Below are 18,157 nucleotides of genomic sequence, written 5' to 3' on the forward strand. Positions count from 1 at the left end.
AAGCAAGTTCAAAATTGAGGCTTAGGCTGGGTGGGTTCTTGGCTTTGACAGGAAAGAATTCAAAGGCTAGCTGATGGTGATAGCAATTCTTATTAAACTAAGAGTATACATCAGCAGTATAGGTATTGCTTGGCAGTGTGCTCGGAGTAGCAGCTCAGAGGCAGTTCTGCACTCATATGTACACTCACTTTTATATATGCAAATTAAGTGGTGGTTTATGCAGAAATTTCTAGGATGAGGATGATAACTTCCAGGTTGTAGGGTCATTGCCATGGAAAGGGGCAGTAACTTCTGGGTGTTGCCACGGCAATGGTAAACTCACACGGCACACGGGTGTGCATGTCTTATGGGGAGGTGCTTCCCCCCGAAACTGTTTTAGCTAGTCCTCAGATTGGTCTGCTTTCCAAGTACCGCACCTACAGAGTTTAGTGCAGACTCCTACCTCAGAAAGCATGGACCTACATTAGAAAATGCATAGTTCAATGCTTGTTTGCCTTTTGAAGATTTGAATTCAAAATTGTTTCTGAAATCTAGAAAAATATTATCTCAAAATATTCTTCAGATATAAGAACTTATATAGATAATTATTTCATAAGTGGAAGAAAGATGGAGTCACATATGCAAACATATTGATATAATTTCAAATGTGTAACTGCCAGCCATTTCTCTCATTTTTTAAAAAATTACACTTTAAGTTCTGGGATACATGTGCAGAAAGTGCAGATTTTTTACATAGGTATACACATGCCATGATGGTTTGCTGCACCCATCAGCCCGTCATCTACATCAGGTATTTCTCTTAATGCTACCCTCCCCTAGCCTCCCACCCCACCAACAGGCCCTGGTGTGTGATGTTCCCCTGCCTGTGTCCATGTGTTCTCATTGTTCAACTCCCACTTATGAGGGAGAACATGTGATGTTTGGTTTTCTGTTCCTGTGTTAGTTTGCTGAGAATGATTGTTTCCAGCTTCATCCATGCCCCTGCAAGGAACATGAACTCATCCTTTATTATGGCTGCATAGTATTCCATGGTGTATATGTGCCACATTTTCTTTATCCAGTCTATTATTGATGGGCACTTGGGTTGGTTCCAAATCTTTGCTATTGTGAATAGTGCTGCAATAACATACGTGGGCATGTGTCTTTATAGTAGCATGATTTATAATCCTTTGGGCATATACTCAGTAATGGGATTGCAGGTCAAATGGTATTTCTGGTTCTAGATCCTTGAGAAATCACCACACTGTCTTCCACAATGGCCGAACTAATTTATACTCCCACCAACCGTGTAAAAGTGTTCCTTTTGAAAAGTGTCTTCTTTTGAAAAGTGTCTGCTCATATCCTTCACTCACTTTTTGATGGGGTTGTTTGTTTTTTTCTTGTAAATTTGTTTAAGTTCCTTGTAGATTCTGGATATTAGCCCTTTGTCAGATGGATAGATTGAAAAAGTTTTCTCCCATTCTGTAGGTTGCCTATTTACTGTGATGATAATTTCTTTAGCTATATGGAAGCTCTTTAGTTTAAGTAGATCCCATTTGTCAATTTTGACTTTTGTTGCAACTGCTTTTGGAATTTTAGTTATAAGTCTTTTCCCATGTTTATGTCCTAAATGATATTACCTAGGTTTTCTTCTAGAGATTTTATGGTTTTAGGTCTTATGTTTAAGTTTTTCATTCATCTTGAGTTAATATTTGTATCAGGTGTAACGAAGGGGTCTAGTTTCAGTTCTCTGCATGTAGCTAGCCAGTTTTCCCAACACCATTTATTAAATAGGGAATCATTTCCCCATTGCTTGTTTTTGTCAGTTTTGTCAAAGATCAGATGGTTGTAGATGTGTGGTGTTATTTGTGAGGCCTCTGTTCTGTTCCACTGGTCTATATATCAGTTTTGGTACCAGTACCATGCCATTTTGGTTACTGTAGTATAGATTGAAGTCAGGTAACATGATGCCCCCTCTTTGTTCTTTTTGCTTAGAGTTGTCTTGGCTATATGGGCTCTTTTTTGGTTGCATATTTAGAATTGTGTTTTTGTGTTTCCAAGTATTTGACAGCTGTCTAACATCTTATGGTTATTGACTTTTAAATCCATTGTAGTTAGAAAATATACATTGTAAGATTTCAAACTTTTGAAAATTATTGACACTTTTATTATAGCCCAACATATGGTTTATCTTTATGACTGTTCTCAGTGTATTTGGAAAAAAATATGTGTATTCTGAAACTGTGGAATATAGTATTCTCTAAATGTCTATTATAGTCTATATCCTTAAGACAGTGTTTTTTTTTTCTTGCTTTTAAAAACATTTTATTTATTTATTTTATTTATTTATTTTACTTTAAGTTCTGGGATACATGTGCAGAATGTGCGGATTTGTTACTTAGGTAAACACATGCCATGGTGATCCATACCAATGTTTTTAAGTATATTCTATAACTTACTGAAAGAAAAGTGTTAAATCTCCAACTATGCTTGTGCATTTCTTTATATTTTCTTTTTTTTAAAAAATTAATTTTTAAAATTTTAGATTCCAGGATACATGTGCAGGATGTGTGGGTTTGTTACACAGGTAAACATGTGCCATGGTTGTTTGCTGACCTATCAACTCATCCCTTAGCTATTAAGCCCAGCATGCATTAGTTATTTATCCTGATGCTCTCCCTCTCCAAGTCCTCCCCCAGCTGGTCCCTGTTTATGTTGTTCCCCTCCCCATGTCCATGTAGTCTCATTGTTCAGCTCCCACTTATAAGTGAGAATATTCGCTGTTTGGTTTTCTGTTCTTGCATTAGTTTGCTTAGGGTAATGGCTTCCAGCTCCATTCACGTTCCTGCAAAGGACATGATCTCATTCCTTTTTATGCCTACATAGTATTCCATGGTGTATATGTACCACATTTTCTTTATCCAGTCTATCATTGATGGGCATTTGGGTTGATTCCATGTCTTTGCTATGGTGCATAGTGCTGCAATGAACATGTGCATGCATGTATCTTTATAATAGAATGATTTATATCCCTTTGGGTGTATACCAAGAAATGGGATTGCTGAGTAGAGTGGTAGTTCTGCTTCTAGGTCTTTAAGGAATTGCCACCTGTCTTCCACAATGGTTGAACTAGTTTGCATTTCCACTAACAGTGTACAAGTGTTCCTATTTCTCCACAGCCTCACCAGCATCTGTTGTTTCTTGACTTTTTAATAATCGCCATTCTGACTGAGAGATTATATCTCATTATGTTTTTTATTTGCATTTATCTAATGATCAGTGATGTTGAACTTTTTTTCATATGTTTATTGGCCACACAGTTGTCTTCTTTTGAGATGTCCCTGTTCGTGTCTTTTGCCCATTTTTCAATGGGGTTGTTTTTCTCTTGTAAATTTGTTTAAGTTCCCTGTAGATTCTAGATACTAGACCTTTGTCAGATGGATAGACTGCAAAAATTATCTCCCATTCTGTAGGCTGTCTTTTTACTCATGATAGTTTCTTTTGCTATGCAGAAGCTCTTTAGTTTAATTAGGTCTCATTTTTCAATTTTTGCTTTTGTTGTAATTCCTTTTGATGTTTTGTCATGAAATCTTGGCCCATGCCTATGTCCTGAATGGTACTGCCTAGATTTTCTTCTAGGGTTTTTATAGTTTTGGGTTTTACATTTAAGTCTTTAATACATCTTGAATTATCTTTTGTAAGAGGTATAAGGTCAGGGTCCAGTTTCAGTTTTCTGCATATGGTTAGTCAGTTTTTCCAGCACTGTTTATTAAATAGGGAATCCTTTCCCCATTGCTTGTTTTTTTTCATGTTTGTCAAAAGTCAGATGGTTGTAGATGTGTGGTCTTATTTCTGAGTTCTCTATCTGTTCCATTGGTCTATGTGTCTGTTTTTGTACCAGCACCATGCTGCTTTGGTTACTGTAGCCTCGTAGTATAGTTTAAAGTTATCCACACAAGGGAATAAGACAAGGATGCCCTATCTCATCACTCCTGTTCAACATGGTATTGGAAGATATGGCCTGGGCAATCAGGCAAAAGAAAGAAATAAAGGGTATTCAAATAGGAAGAGAGAAATCAAACTGTCTGTGTTTGCAGATGACATGATCCTATAGCTAGAAAACCCCATTGTCTCAACCCAAAAGCTTCTTCAGCTGATAAACAACTTCAGCAAAGTCTCAGGATACAACATCAATGTGCAAAAATCACAGTTTTTACACCAACACTAGACAAGCAGAAAGCTAAATCATGAATGAAGTTCCATTCACAATTGCTACAAAGAGAATAAAATACCTAGACATACAGCTAACAAGGAATGTGAAGGACCTCTTCAAGGAGAACTACAAACCACTGCTCAAGGAAATCAGAGAGGACACAAACAAATGGAAAAACATTCCATGCTCATGAATAGGAAAAATCAGTATCCTGAAAATGGCCATATTGCTCAAAGTAATTTATAGATTCAATGCTATTCCCATTAAACTACCATTGACATTCTTCACAGAATTAGAAAAAACTATTGTAAAGTTTATACCAACCAAAAAAGAGCTCATGTAGTCAAGACAATCCTAAACAAAAAGAACAGAGCTAGAGGCATCAGGCTATCCAACTTCAAACTATATTTTCTTTAGTTGTGTTAATTCTTTCATTATATATTTTGAAGTTCTGTTATTAGGCTCGTACACATCTAGAATTATTATGATTTCTTGATGAATCAACCCTTTTATCATTATGAAATGTTGATCTTTTTATCTGTGGTTATACTTGGTCGTGAAGTCTATTTGCCTGATATTAATACTTAGATTAGATGTATTATTTCTATTGTTTCTACTAGATCCATTTCTGTACCTTTACATTTAAGCTATCTGTGCTTTTACATTTCTATCTCTTGTATACAAAATATTGTTGAATTTGCATTTTTTCCAGTCTGACAATCTTTGATTTACTATAAAAAATATTTATTCAATTTCCATGTAATATAGGTATTAATATGGAGGGTATAAGTCCATCATTTTTCTATATATTTTTTATTTTTCATTTTTACTTTTCTCCTCCATTTATACTTTCCTGTTTTTATTTACTTTAGTCAAAAATGTTTAGACTTCCAGTTTGTGCTTCTAATGGTTCTTTAGCTATATTTGTTTTATTATTTTATTTGTGGTTATTCTAGAGTTAACAATTTATATTCTTATGCTGAGAATCATCAATGTTGTATCCATTTAATATTACGTTCTAAGAGTAATGCCCTATGCTCCGCCTTCACACCACCCCCAGTTTTCTCCCCAGCTCCAACTTTCTACTTGCTTTGGCATTATGCCATTTGGCATGGCCCCATCCAGGAGGGGAACAACACTATCTTTCATACGTGGGTCAAGAACACAGGAAAGTGAAGTAGAAGAGTGGATAAGGCCAATTCCACTAAGTAGAAGGCTAAGCAATGCTGAGCCCTTAACAAAAGCCACATCTTCCAGCTGATCTTTACTGTGTTTCAAGATCTGTCATTCAGGGCCAACTTCACGTATGAGAACTGTACCGGCCCACAGCACCTGTGGTCAGAAGGTTCCTCTGTTTGTTTAATGATCTACTATTGCTGTCCTGAAATTTTTAATAATTTTATCTTTGAACTTATTTTTCGTAAGTTCAGTCTAATGGGATAATGAAGCATGTGCATGAGCAGAAGAGATATTCACAGTAAGTTCTCTACCATTTCTTGTGATCTCACTTGCACATGGAGTTCATGATGCCTCATGAGCACAGAATTCTGATGGACCCATCATAGGTGGGAGTTCAGCAAGACTCAAAGTAAATGCGAGGTAAGCCTGTTATCAAAGTCATTCGCTCCATTGAGTATTGGTAGAATGTGTGCATATCAAGAAGTGAAATAAGAACAATTTTGAGTTGGTTTTTTTTGCAGTTTCTACTGGCTCGGTAACAACAATATACATATGCATATATGAGCTATGAAATATGAACTATGCAATTTCAGTGATTCTGGATATCAGTAAATGTTCTTATATTTTCATTTAGAACTGCAATTGCACAAAATGAAGGTGAACAGTAACAATCACACTTATGATGAAAAATTTTAATTTCTCTACTTAGAGCAGCATTAAATAGCAAATATAAGACACCATGATAAGTTGAGAGAGACTTTGGAAGAAAGCAATACAACGTTTTCTATCTTATGCCTTTGATGGCACGTTTTACTTTTTAAAAAAATTTTTTTAAACAATGGGTCACACACTTTCATTTTGTACTGGGCTGCACAAATTATTTAGCTTGCGCTGATATCATTTCACTACTAAAAGATATACAAGTCTGACTTTGGTGATCCAGCTTCTGCACAGTCAAGATTAGTAAGGATAAAATTTTTGCTGCAAAGTGGGAGTAAGGATAACATTTTTAGTGCAAAGTGGGAGAAGGAGGAGGAACAGCTCAGGAGGATGCCACCAAGTTTGAGCTGCACAGTACATTCCGGTCCAGTATATTCTGGTCCCCTATAGCACTCTGTTCTTTACTCAAAGAGGAGTTCAAATGACCACCACCGTATGTGAGTCTGGGATCCCTTATCTGAAACCACACCACTTTGGTAGATTTACCTGGTGACATCACTAGCTTTGTGTAATTGATTCCTCCATATTCTGCTGCTGGCTGCAAACCTGCCGTGTGCAGACAACCAGTTTTTTCTGTCTGATCTACTCAATAGCTCCACAACAAGTGCTTGAAGGTCAAGTTACATTTCAGCCTGGCACCCCTGTGCCATCAACAGCAGCAACCTACATGGTTGTCACCTTGTCAACAGTCAGCTGGAGGCCACATCAGAGAAGTGGAGCTCTTTGGCTAGGAAAGCCTTAAACAGGCGTACTTCCCTGACAGCAAGGATGTACCCAGCAACAAACAGCACTTCTACATGTACCAGCTGCTGGACATCCTCAACTATGGGCTCAGCTTCCAGCTGCGGGGCCAGGACTTGTATACCATCCAATTGTGACAGCACGATGTCTTCAGGAATGGGTCTTGTACCTTATCCAACAACTCCCACCTCCAACCAATCCAACAGAAAATGAAGTCCAAGCTCTTCAGTCTGAATCTTTTTCAATGAGTTCATCTCATTCCAAAAGGGCCACACCAACACCGATCCACGATTTGTGACTTCCTTTTTTCAGGAGGGGTATCTTGACTGTAAGTCCTGAAAAAAGAAATTCATTATTCTATAGATGGTGTATGGAGACTCAAGCTTGGTTGTTGCTGAAGTTCTTCTCAGGAGAGGTTCTTAATTGACTGATAGTATCTAGATATAGATCTCAAAGACTGAATCATGAGGTGGAAAAGTTGAAGGCACTCCATCACATCCTGCAATCTCATCAATTGCAGGCTGTAATGCAGGCTTTCCTGAGCCCAGCCTTGCTGCTGGTCAGTGGCCCTGACTCATTCACGCACTTGACACACAAATACTGAAGCTGAAGAAAGCAACTAGCCCAGTCTCCCTAGAGGGCTTTGTAAATGGATGTGGAGGTTCCATGGTACTCATGGGCACCTTACCAGTTTCAGCCTTGTCTTCTGCAGGGCCTTGCCTGGGACCAAGAATTGGATTTAAATCAAAAGGAGAAAGAAGACAGAAATTATTAGTTATTTTTTTCCACAGAAGCTGAGGAGAGAGCCGAAAGTCAGCTTTGGTTTCAGGGTTCCATTCTCCTCTGAATCTGCTTCTACTGTCCTATTTCTGGCAAGCCTGGCTCTCAGGGGTGCTCACCTTCTGCTCATGTTCCAAGGAACTCCCACAATCAAGGATACCTGGTTGCTTAAGGTGTATTGCCCTCAGGGGGCCTGCTCTCATGGCCTCCCCAGTTTCCACAGGCGGGGGGAGCCAGGGTTTGATTTTGGTCCCAGAGATACACTGGCCTCATAGAACGAGTTGGAAAGTATTCAGTTCTCTTCGTTGTCTAGAAGAAGTTGTGTGAATTGCCAGTGTTACTTTCTTAATTTTTGTGTAGAAATCTCCAAGGAAGCCACCAAAGCCTAAACTTTTTGTGGGAGGATCTTTAATACAAATCCAATTTTTAAAGTAGATGTGGGACTATTCAGACTGTCTACTTCTTTAGTGACCGTTAGTAGTTTGTATACTGCAAAGAATTTGAACATATTATATACATTGCCAAATGTATTGAGATAAACTTGTTCATAATATTGCTTATATTCATTTTTATTTCTGTAGAACTGTGGTGACCTCACTTCTCATATTCCTGGTAGTGGCAATTTGTCTTATTTTTCTGATCTCCTTGGCTAGAGCTTTAATTATATTACCTTTCTTAAAGAACCAGTTTTTATTTTTATTTTTTCTATTGTTTTTCAGATTTTTATTTCATCGATTTCTATTTTTATCTTTATTTCCTTTTTCTGGTAACTTTGGATTTAATTTGCTCTTCTTGTTTTAGTTACTTTAAGTAGAGATTGAAGCCATTGATTAGAGAATTTTCTGTCTTTTCTAATATAGGAGAAAAATGATATAAATTCCTCTGTAATCCATAATTAAGCTTCATCCTATGAATTTTAACATTTTTAAATTTTCATTTATTTTTAAAAAACTTCTCATTTCATTTTGATTTCTGATATGACTAATGGGTTACTTAGAATATGTTATTCACTTTCCAAATATTTGGAGATTATCTGGATAATTTCCTGTTAGTAATTTACTATTTAATTCCGTTGCAGTTAGAGAATATACTTTCTATGACTTTCATTACTTAAGATGTATAGAAACTTATTTTATTATATAGGTTTTCTTGGTAAATATTCCATGAACACTTGAAAAGAATGCACATTCTGCTTTACTTCAATAACATTCTGTAAATTTCAGTTATGACTAGTTGGTTAATAAAGTTGTTCATATTTTATATATCTCTACTGATTATGTCTACTTGTTTTAATAATTACTTGAGAAAGGCAGTTAACTCTCCTCCTATAATTATGAATTTGTGCATTTCTTCTTGAAGTTTTATCAGTTTTCATGTATTTTAAAGCTTTGTCATTATGTGCATATGTTATGTCCTCTAAGATTAACTGACTCCTTTATCATTATGAAATGACATTTTTCATCCCTGGTAATGTTCTTTGCTCTGAAATCTACTTTGTGTGATATTAATATAATCATGTCAGCTTTCTTTTGGTCAGTGTTAACACGGTTTTATTTTCCAATCTTTTAACCAATTTGTGTCTTTATATTTTCAAGTATTCTCTGTTCTGTAGACAACATGTAGTTGAGTCTTGTTTTTTAAAATCTAATTTGACAACATCTGCCTTGTAATTGAGGTGTTAGACAATTTACGTTAATGTGATTGCTGATATAATTGGGTTTAAATGCACCATTTTGCTGTTTATTTTCTATACATTCAATCCCTTCTTTGTTCTCTTTTCTTTTGCTGCCTATTTTGGAATTATAGAATGTTTTTATGATTCTATTTAATTTCTTTTGCTGACATCATAACTGTAACTTTTTAATGTTTTTTGTGGCTTATAATATAACTGTTTCACTTACCACCATCTATCTTTAAGAAATATTATATCATTTCACATGCAGTTAAAGAAGCTTGATGCAGTATATTTCTGTTTCTACAGTCTTTGTGCTATTGTCATGTATTTTATCTCTCTATATATTATAAACCCAACAATACATGTGATTATTTTTGCTGTAACAATTCAACATTCTCTTAAAGAGATTTTTAAAATATGAAGAAATGTGTATTTACCCACATATTTACCATTTCCAGTGCTCCTTATTCCTTTGTGTAGATCCATGTTGCCATCTGGTATTATTTTCTCTTTACTTAAAAGACTTTATTGAGTATTTCATGTGATGTGTACTTTCTGGTGATGAAATCTTTCACCTTTTGTATGTCTAAATAAGTCTTTATGTTTCATTTATTTTTGAATGATATTGTTGCTGGTTATAGAATTCTAAGTCAACAGTTTTCATTTCAGTACTTTAATGATGTTCACTACTTTAAAGGGACTTTAAATATATATGCATTAGGCTACTTGGTATGTTCATACTTTTCTCTTTTTTTTCTTGGTATATAATTTCAAAAAGATTTTATTACTTCATAGCTATATATTCAAGTTCACTCAAATTTTCCAATATTAATTCCATCTAGTACATTTTTAATCAGACCTTTCCCCCTATGTTTAGAAGTTCATATTGGTACTTTTTAATACCGTCTATATCTTTCCTTAACAAACTTATCCTTTTCTCTACCCTCCTGATCATTGGGAAGATAGTTATAACTGCTTATCATCCTTTTCTACTAACTATATTATCTGTATTACTTCTTAGTCTATTACTATTGATTGAACTTTATTTTCATTATGTGGAGCATATTTTCCTATTTGTTTTCATACCTGGAAATTTTATTGAATGGTAGACATTTTTAATTTTACCTTGTTGGGTTCTAGATATTTTTGTGTGTTCCTACAAATCTTTCTTTTGAAGTACAATTGTCATGTAGAAACAATGTAATCCTTTTGAGATTTAAGTTTTGTTAGGCAGAAACTGAGCAGCATGTAGTCTCTGAATTTTGTCTTACTATTGACCTAATATACTTATGGTTGTTCTAGTCATGTTGTATTTCCAGTTTGGCTGGAATAAATACAAACTATTTCTGACCATGTGTTACTCTTAGGGATTTTTCTCTCTGCTTTGTCCAGGTGATTCATTTCTCAAATGCAGATTATTTCCTCACATTCATTCACCAATCGGAACTCAGTTGAATTTTCAAGAGGAATACACTGTATCTATCCAGAGCTCTTACTCTGTAGTTGTCTCCTGTCTGACACATTTCCCTGTGAATTGTAGCTGCTTTGACTTTGCCAGACTCCCAACTACCTCTTCTTAACTCAGGCACACCACCAAGCTCTACCTGGGTCTCCTCTCCACGTGCTGTGGCCTGGAAACTTTGGCTCTAATCACAGGCATTCATAGTCCTTATGCGTTTGTTTACTCTCCCTTCAGGATTTTTGTCCTGTGCTACTTGATGCCCAGTGCCTGAAAACCATTGTTTAATACATGTTGTCCAAATTTTTAGTGATTTCAGTGGAAGGTTAAATCCAATTTCTGTTAGTTCATCATGGCTGGGAGCAGAAGTTTTGAACTGCTCAATTTGTGTTTGAAAATTATTTATCATAAATTCTGGAGCCTAGGAGGAAGTTTCATTTGTAACCAGAGGATTTGTATTGTCACTACAAGCATGTGACAGCAGTAAGAATAAAGTCCACTTTAAACTTAATTGAAGTGTAAGGACCTCAAGTTTTGAACTGCAAACATTTTAAAACTTGCTTGTGGGTACAATTTCTCAGGGATTTTTTTTTTTCCCCTTTCTCTCCTCAGAGTCAGGGCAACCATAGTCCTTTGATGACTGGAATGAACATATTTATTTTTGTATTTTTGTTTCCTCCTTTTATTAAGGTTTCCAACTCAATGTTTGAGAGATTCTTACTATATTTTCCAACTTGAGTGAGCTCTGGTTATGAAAAGCACTGAAGGCTGTGAAAATCACTGAAGTTTTCAGCTGTGATATACACTCTCAGGACATAAGCAATTTTATTGTTCCTGCTATTAGTGGAAATACAGCTGATCCAGTGAACACTTATTACATAACACACCACCATAAACCAGTGGTATAAAACAACAATAATTTTCTCATGTCAAAAATCTTGTGGGTCAAGAATTTGGACAGGATTCGGCAGAAAGTGTTTGTTCCACAATATCTGGGGTCTCAACTGGAACACCCAAAATGCTGGGGAATGACTGAAATGGCTGGCAATTGGAATCATCTTCAAGCTTTTCTTCACAATTGTCTGCTACCTGGGTTATGATAAGATGAAAGCTTAGTTGTATTTAGGTGGAACTGTTGACAGGAGGACCTGTGTATAACCTCTCAGAGTGGTTTGGAATTCTCACAGCAATGTCAGGTCATGTTACAGAAGATCTGTAGGATGAAAGATACTGTTGTCACTCTTTTTGGAAGATGCAATTTGCAATATCCTCTCAGATTTTTTCGTATGTATCTAGTGCTTTTAGTTGTTTTCACTGTGAAAAATTCCAGAATGCCAGAGGTCAATCTGAACATTTAAGCCTAAGCATATCACCAAACATGGAACTCTCAACTTTCATATATATTTTCGAATCAATTTTTCAGGTTCCACAAAAAATCTTAATGGAAATGAATGGGTATTGCAAAGACTTTTCTATTAACTTTTGAATTTTTTTTTTTTTTGCAATCACAATTGTCCTTATTCTTGAACTGACATATTTTTTATATCTTATGAAAGTTTCACAATTTTCTACATTCAGGTCATGTGTTTCTGTTTATTACTTGAGTATTATAGTTTTGTAGTTTTATTAATGGCAACTACTACATCTTACTATAATTTTTAATTGGTTACTAATGGTCCGTCATTTGTGAAAAAGCTTGCATATTCATCTTGTATCTTCCCATTCAACTTACTTTAATTTCTTAGTTGTTTAAAAGTTTGTTTGCTGATTGTCATAAAATTTGAAATCATGTAGCAATAATGGTAGACTGTCTTGAAATTATATATGAAAGATAGAGTTACTTCTTCCCTTTAACTGTATATATCATTTTATTTTCATTATTTCATTAGTCGGACTTCTAGTATAATGTTGAAGAATAGCAACAATAGAGAGTATCTTCATCTCAATATCAACTCAAGTTAGAAAAATTTATGTCTTACCATTAGATCTGATGTTCACTTAAATTTCTGGTACTTTATTAAGTTAAGAACACTCTATTTTGGACTTCTTTTACTAAATGTCTTTATTACTGATGAGTATTTATTTCCAGTAAATGTTGTCACTACTCATGGAAATGAACAAATAATGTTTCATTGTTAGTAGATATTAATACATATTCTAATATGGGAATTTACTTTATCCAGAGAAATACTATTTGATTATTCCTTTTTAAAATATGCTACTCAAATTTGACTTGTTAATACTTTATGTTTTTACATCTATTTTATAATTGGCATATTGGTGAGTGCGTGTGTATGTGTGTGTGTGCATGTGCGGGCATGTGTGTGTGTTTTGGTGTCTGTTGAATAGACTAGCTTCATAAAATCAGTTAGGTAGCTTCACCTCATTTTCGTTGTTATGAAAATCTTTGTACAAGATGGGAAATTGTTTATTTTGTAAAGACTCATTATCTGGGTAAAAAGTATCTGGACCTGGTACTGCTTCAATTTCTTCTAGGGTTAAATGTTAAATTCAGTTATTCTACTCTCACATGAACAGATTTAGAAATGCATACTTTCCTAGAAGTGTATACATTTTATGTAGGTTTTATGTCGGTTTTAAAATTGATGGCATATAATTACTCATTCTCTTACATTTTAAATGTTACTCAGTTCCATTGTCAATTTTGGGATTCATAATGTGTTTCTCTTTTACTGTTTTTCATGAGTGTATTTTCCAGTTTTTTTATTATTAATATCTCTAAAAAGCTAGCTTTGTTTTCTGTTAAATAACTTTAGAAATATTTTTTGTTGTTTCATTTTCATTTTGTTAATATATGTTTCATTTTTATTAATTTCTGGTTTTTCTAAGTTCTATATTTTAACTTAATTTTATCTTTATTATTTTATAATAACGCCTTTAGGTGCATAAATTTTTCTCTGAGTTCTACTGTGAACATGGAGTATACATTTTGATAAATATCCTTTGAAAATAGCTTATAATTAATGTATCTTTTCTTCTTAATAAATTATTATTTAGAAGCATCTTCTTTACTTGATAGGTATATAGGTTTGAAGGGAACCTAAAGCAGAGCTATTTTTGTGATTAATTTCTTGTTTTCTTGCAATACCTTCAGTGAATGTAGCCTGTTTATTAGGTCTGTTTTTGGTGACTTTTTTGAGGTCTCTTTGTAGTTTATTAGTACATGGTCATTTGTTTCTCATTTCTTTTGGTCTCTCCTTTGTGCTAAATCCTCTATTGAATATAAATTTCTAAAAAATTCTATGTGTATCCATTAGATCAAGCTTATTGTGTTACACAAATATTGTATATCATTTATTATATGTTTCTATTTCAAACTCAAAAAATCAATAGTTTCTAATAGTAAGTTTTACAGTTTCTCACTATGATTGTGGATTTATCCTTCTTTTTTACATTTTTTAGTTTCACCTTATGTATTTTGTAACTATGTTGATTGGTACATAAGGAACCATTACTGCAATATACTGTTAACATTCCTATGTTATTTTAAGTCAGTATAAAATATCTATTTCTGTCCATTTAAGGCTGTTTACTGTAAATTCTAAATGGTCTAATATTAACATTACTATACTTGTTAACAATTTATTGGCTTATTTGTTTTCATTTCTTTTTTTATTACTCCAATATTTCTGTGTCATTTTGTTTTGAATTAGCTTTTCTATTGCCAACAAATGCAGTCTGATTTGAGTCTTCTAAATTTTCTCATAGTTGCCATGCTAAAAAGAGATATCCTTCTCATTTTCAAGTGTAATCGTGTATATTTTAAAAATATTTTAACTATCAACTCCAGGAAATTGAAATAGAGAGGGTGGAGCATTTACCTAGTGTGCCATTGTAGCATTTTTAGACTTACAGCTTACTAAAACATCTCAAGGGTATTAATTTTTTATATGAAAATAACTTTTATTATATATTATGAACAATTCAGTGAAGCCTTATTTTCAAGATATCTAAAAATAGGTTTAAAAAAGGTTTGTTTTTCCTTAGAAAAATATTTAAAATTATCAATAATTATTGAAAAAACATTATTAATTTTGTAAATTGGACATCTACTGAGCATTTTCTTATTTGAAATCTGATAAATTAGCAGTTGCATAATTTTCAATACTACGTCACCTGGATATTTTTCTGTGGAATATATAATTTGGTGATTCAGTTAAAGAAGGGAAAACTAAACAATTGGCTTACCACTAATTTTAGTAGTGTATATTCCTTGAATTTCAATAAAGATTTATGTATTATGTATTTCTTATGGAATATTAAAATATAACTGTACTCTGAAAACTCAGTAAAGTATTTTGTCAGTCAACAAAATGTATATGTACAGAACAAGACAACATTTCTTCAGTAACTTGACATTTACTGAATTAACTCTATCTTGTTTAGTGGTAGAATGTCTAGGATGAAGGAGAGGTCATGACTGACTGCTTTCTAATTTTCTTGTCCTGGAACATAGGCCAGATGTCACGCAAAAATCAGAAAATATTTTGCTACTGTTAAATGGTTGAATAGATTAAGAATACATTGGTCTTTTAAGTGTTCCCATAGAGTCAGATGTTGCAAGTATCAATGGGAGCCATTATATTCTTTTTATATGCAGCCAACTTCTGCTTTTATGCATTCCAAAAATGGTCACTTTATAACTCCAGAAGTAGGATGAAATTGTAACCTGATACTAAGACTTCTTCCTCCTCCTAGGTAAGGGAGGGTGGTGCTTAAAGAAAGCTGGACCCACTGCAATCCATTTTGATGAATATCGGGTCCTTACTGAATTGAATGTAAATGCTAGGTCTATCCAATCTATAAGTTGGGTAGATTATTTAATGTGTTTGTGCCTTAAAGTTCTCATTTATGAAATTAGGATAACAATATCCAGTTCATACGGCTGCTGTAAAAACAAATAACATAATGTTTTAAAAGTTACAAATACAATGAAGCCATGGTAGAAATTGTATATATTTAAAAATTAAAACTGATTCTCAATTATTTTTATTTACTCTAGAATTGCCAGACTAAGGAGAAAGCAGGGTTGCTACCCGTGCTCTGGGACACTACTAGTTTTGTCAGACTAGTAGTAAGATAGAAATATTGTCACAGAAATATTAAGATAGAAATAATGTCACAGAAGACACAAGGCAGAGGCAGACAGAAGAGAGAAAAATCTCAATTCAAGTCAAAACAAAAGATTTCGTGACTGTTCTTATACACAAAGTAGATTAACTGCTATAAGAAACAACAGTCAAATTTCAGTGGTTTAACATAGTAAAGATTTATTTCCTTCTGACTCCTCAGTGGAATGGGGAGGCAGTGAAGCCTCTGCTCCATGCAGTAATTCATGGAGTCGGTCTTCCTTAACCCAGAGGCTTCATTATTTCTAGTGTCTTGAAGATCGCAGGTTAATTTATTACATCTGGCAAGCAAGAAGTAAAAGAAAGTAAGAATAAAGAATCACATGGGTGTATTTTAGGGACCATAGAACAAGCAGTATGTATAATTTCTGAATTTCTCATATTGCATTGGCCAGAACTCAGTCACATCTTCTCCCTTACTGGGAGGCTTGCAGATGTAATCTGTGTATTTAAGGTGGAAGGAAATTGATAAACACTTAGTGTCGTTTCTGCCACAGATGTGGTTTGATCAGGTGCCAGGATAAGGGGCATGAGTCCACTGAACTTTTCAATTTCCTCACTTAAGTTTTTTCACACTCTTTTCTTATGGTCTTCAAAATAAACATACAATTATTGCTTAAACTGAAAAATAAACATGAGAATGGTTTAGGATTTGCTAGTCAGTTCAGCTCAACAGGTTTTAGTTCAGTGCTGTATTCCTATGCCTAACTCTTTGTAAATTTGGTCAAGTCACTCCGACCTCTCGAAGTTTCAGTTACCTGAAAAATGTCTATATATAAATCCAGGAAATGGAATGCTAAATTGAGATAATACATGAAATTGTATTTATAAATTAGGAAGCATGAAGCATTATTTTTACTAATGAAAGATGGTTGAAAATATACTATAATACTGACTTGGCATTCCATTACCATTGTGCCCTGTCTTCATCAAGTCGATTAGCATCCCTGTGCAAATAATGTTGCTTAAATGTCAGGCATATATTTGAATTTCACATGTGTTATACAGCTGGAATCTATGTTTATTTAACACTTTCTTACACTGACAGAGTCCAAATAGGTTATGATATAAAAACAGTATGAAGTCATCACAGTGGACCAGATCCTACCATTACACATGAGCCAAGGATTTGAAAGGCAAAGATTCAGATTATGGCAAGGGGAAAAAAGTGTTTCTAGAGGTCAAGTTGGGCAGGGGTCTGAAAAGTGTGAGTTCAGTTTGTCATAAGCATTATTTAGATATGAGAATAAAAAAGAAAGCATAATATAGGTCTTACTTAATCTAATTATTCATTAAAGGATTGAAAAGAGAAAATCATTTAGTTTGCCTTTTATTGTTACAGACATTTTTTGACCTTTCAAAACTTATTTTCTTTGCAATAAATCATCATTTATTTAACATTTGTAACCCTGTTTTTAATCATCTAAATGGAAACTTAAGATAAAATAATTTTCCATGTAAAGCAGAAGATATGCCAGTTTTATGAAAGTCCAAGTTATAATTTTAGGTAGGCTGGAAAATGATTATTTTGTTTCTCTCTCTCTCTTCTTTTCCATTTTGACTTTTCCTCTACTGTCTTCATTATTTTTCAACAAGTGATCTTGACTGTATAGATATTTTGTGTGTTTTTATATTCCATAATATCCGGAAACCACAAAAAAGAATACTCAACTGTTATGTGTAATGCAGGACTTGTTATTTCTGAGATAAATTTAAGAATAAGTTCCTTATTCTTGCAATTTTCATGAAAACTTTATCTTAGCCTTTTATGTTTCTAAAGCTAATAAACTTATTTTCCTAATTTTTTTCCCAGACTAAAATCTGAAACTATTATACATTTGTTTCATTTGTTTTCTTTGTTTCAAAGTCAAATGACACTGTGATTGATTTTAAATGACCCTATCGTGCTTCAAAGTTTGAGACCATTTCTTGAACACATAGTTTTTTTGGCTTATATGTGAGATTTTCTGTGTGTGTGTGTGTGTGTGTGTGTGCATGCACATGCGCAAGAGAGAGAGAGAGAGAGACAAGAGAGGGAATGTCTGTAAAATTATTGCTCATTATTTAGTTAGTGGCTATGAAAACTTCTCCATTCCTTATGAACTCCATTCCTCCTAGCTCCTGGATTCCACCCACTGTTTCTTCTACTTTTTGATTTCTTAGTAACTACCATCATATACTATGGTGTAGGTGAAATTAATGAACATATCTATTCCTGTTACAAAAAATTGGGGGATAGCTTACTGTAGAGACATCAGAGG

Source organism: Theropithecus gelada, chromosome 8 (genome assembly GCF_003255815.1).
Source record: "Theropithecus gelada isolate Dixy chromosome 8, Tgel_1.0, whole genome shotgun sequence".
Lineage (NCBI taxonomy): Eukaryota > Metazoa > Chordata > Mammalia > Primates > Cercopithecidae > Theropithecus > Theropithecus gelada.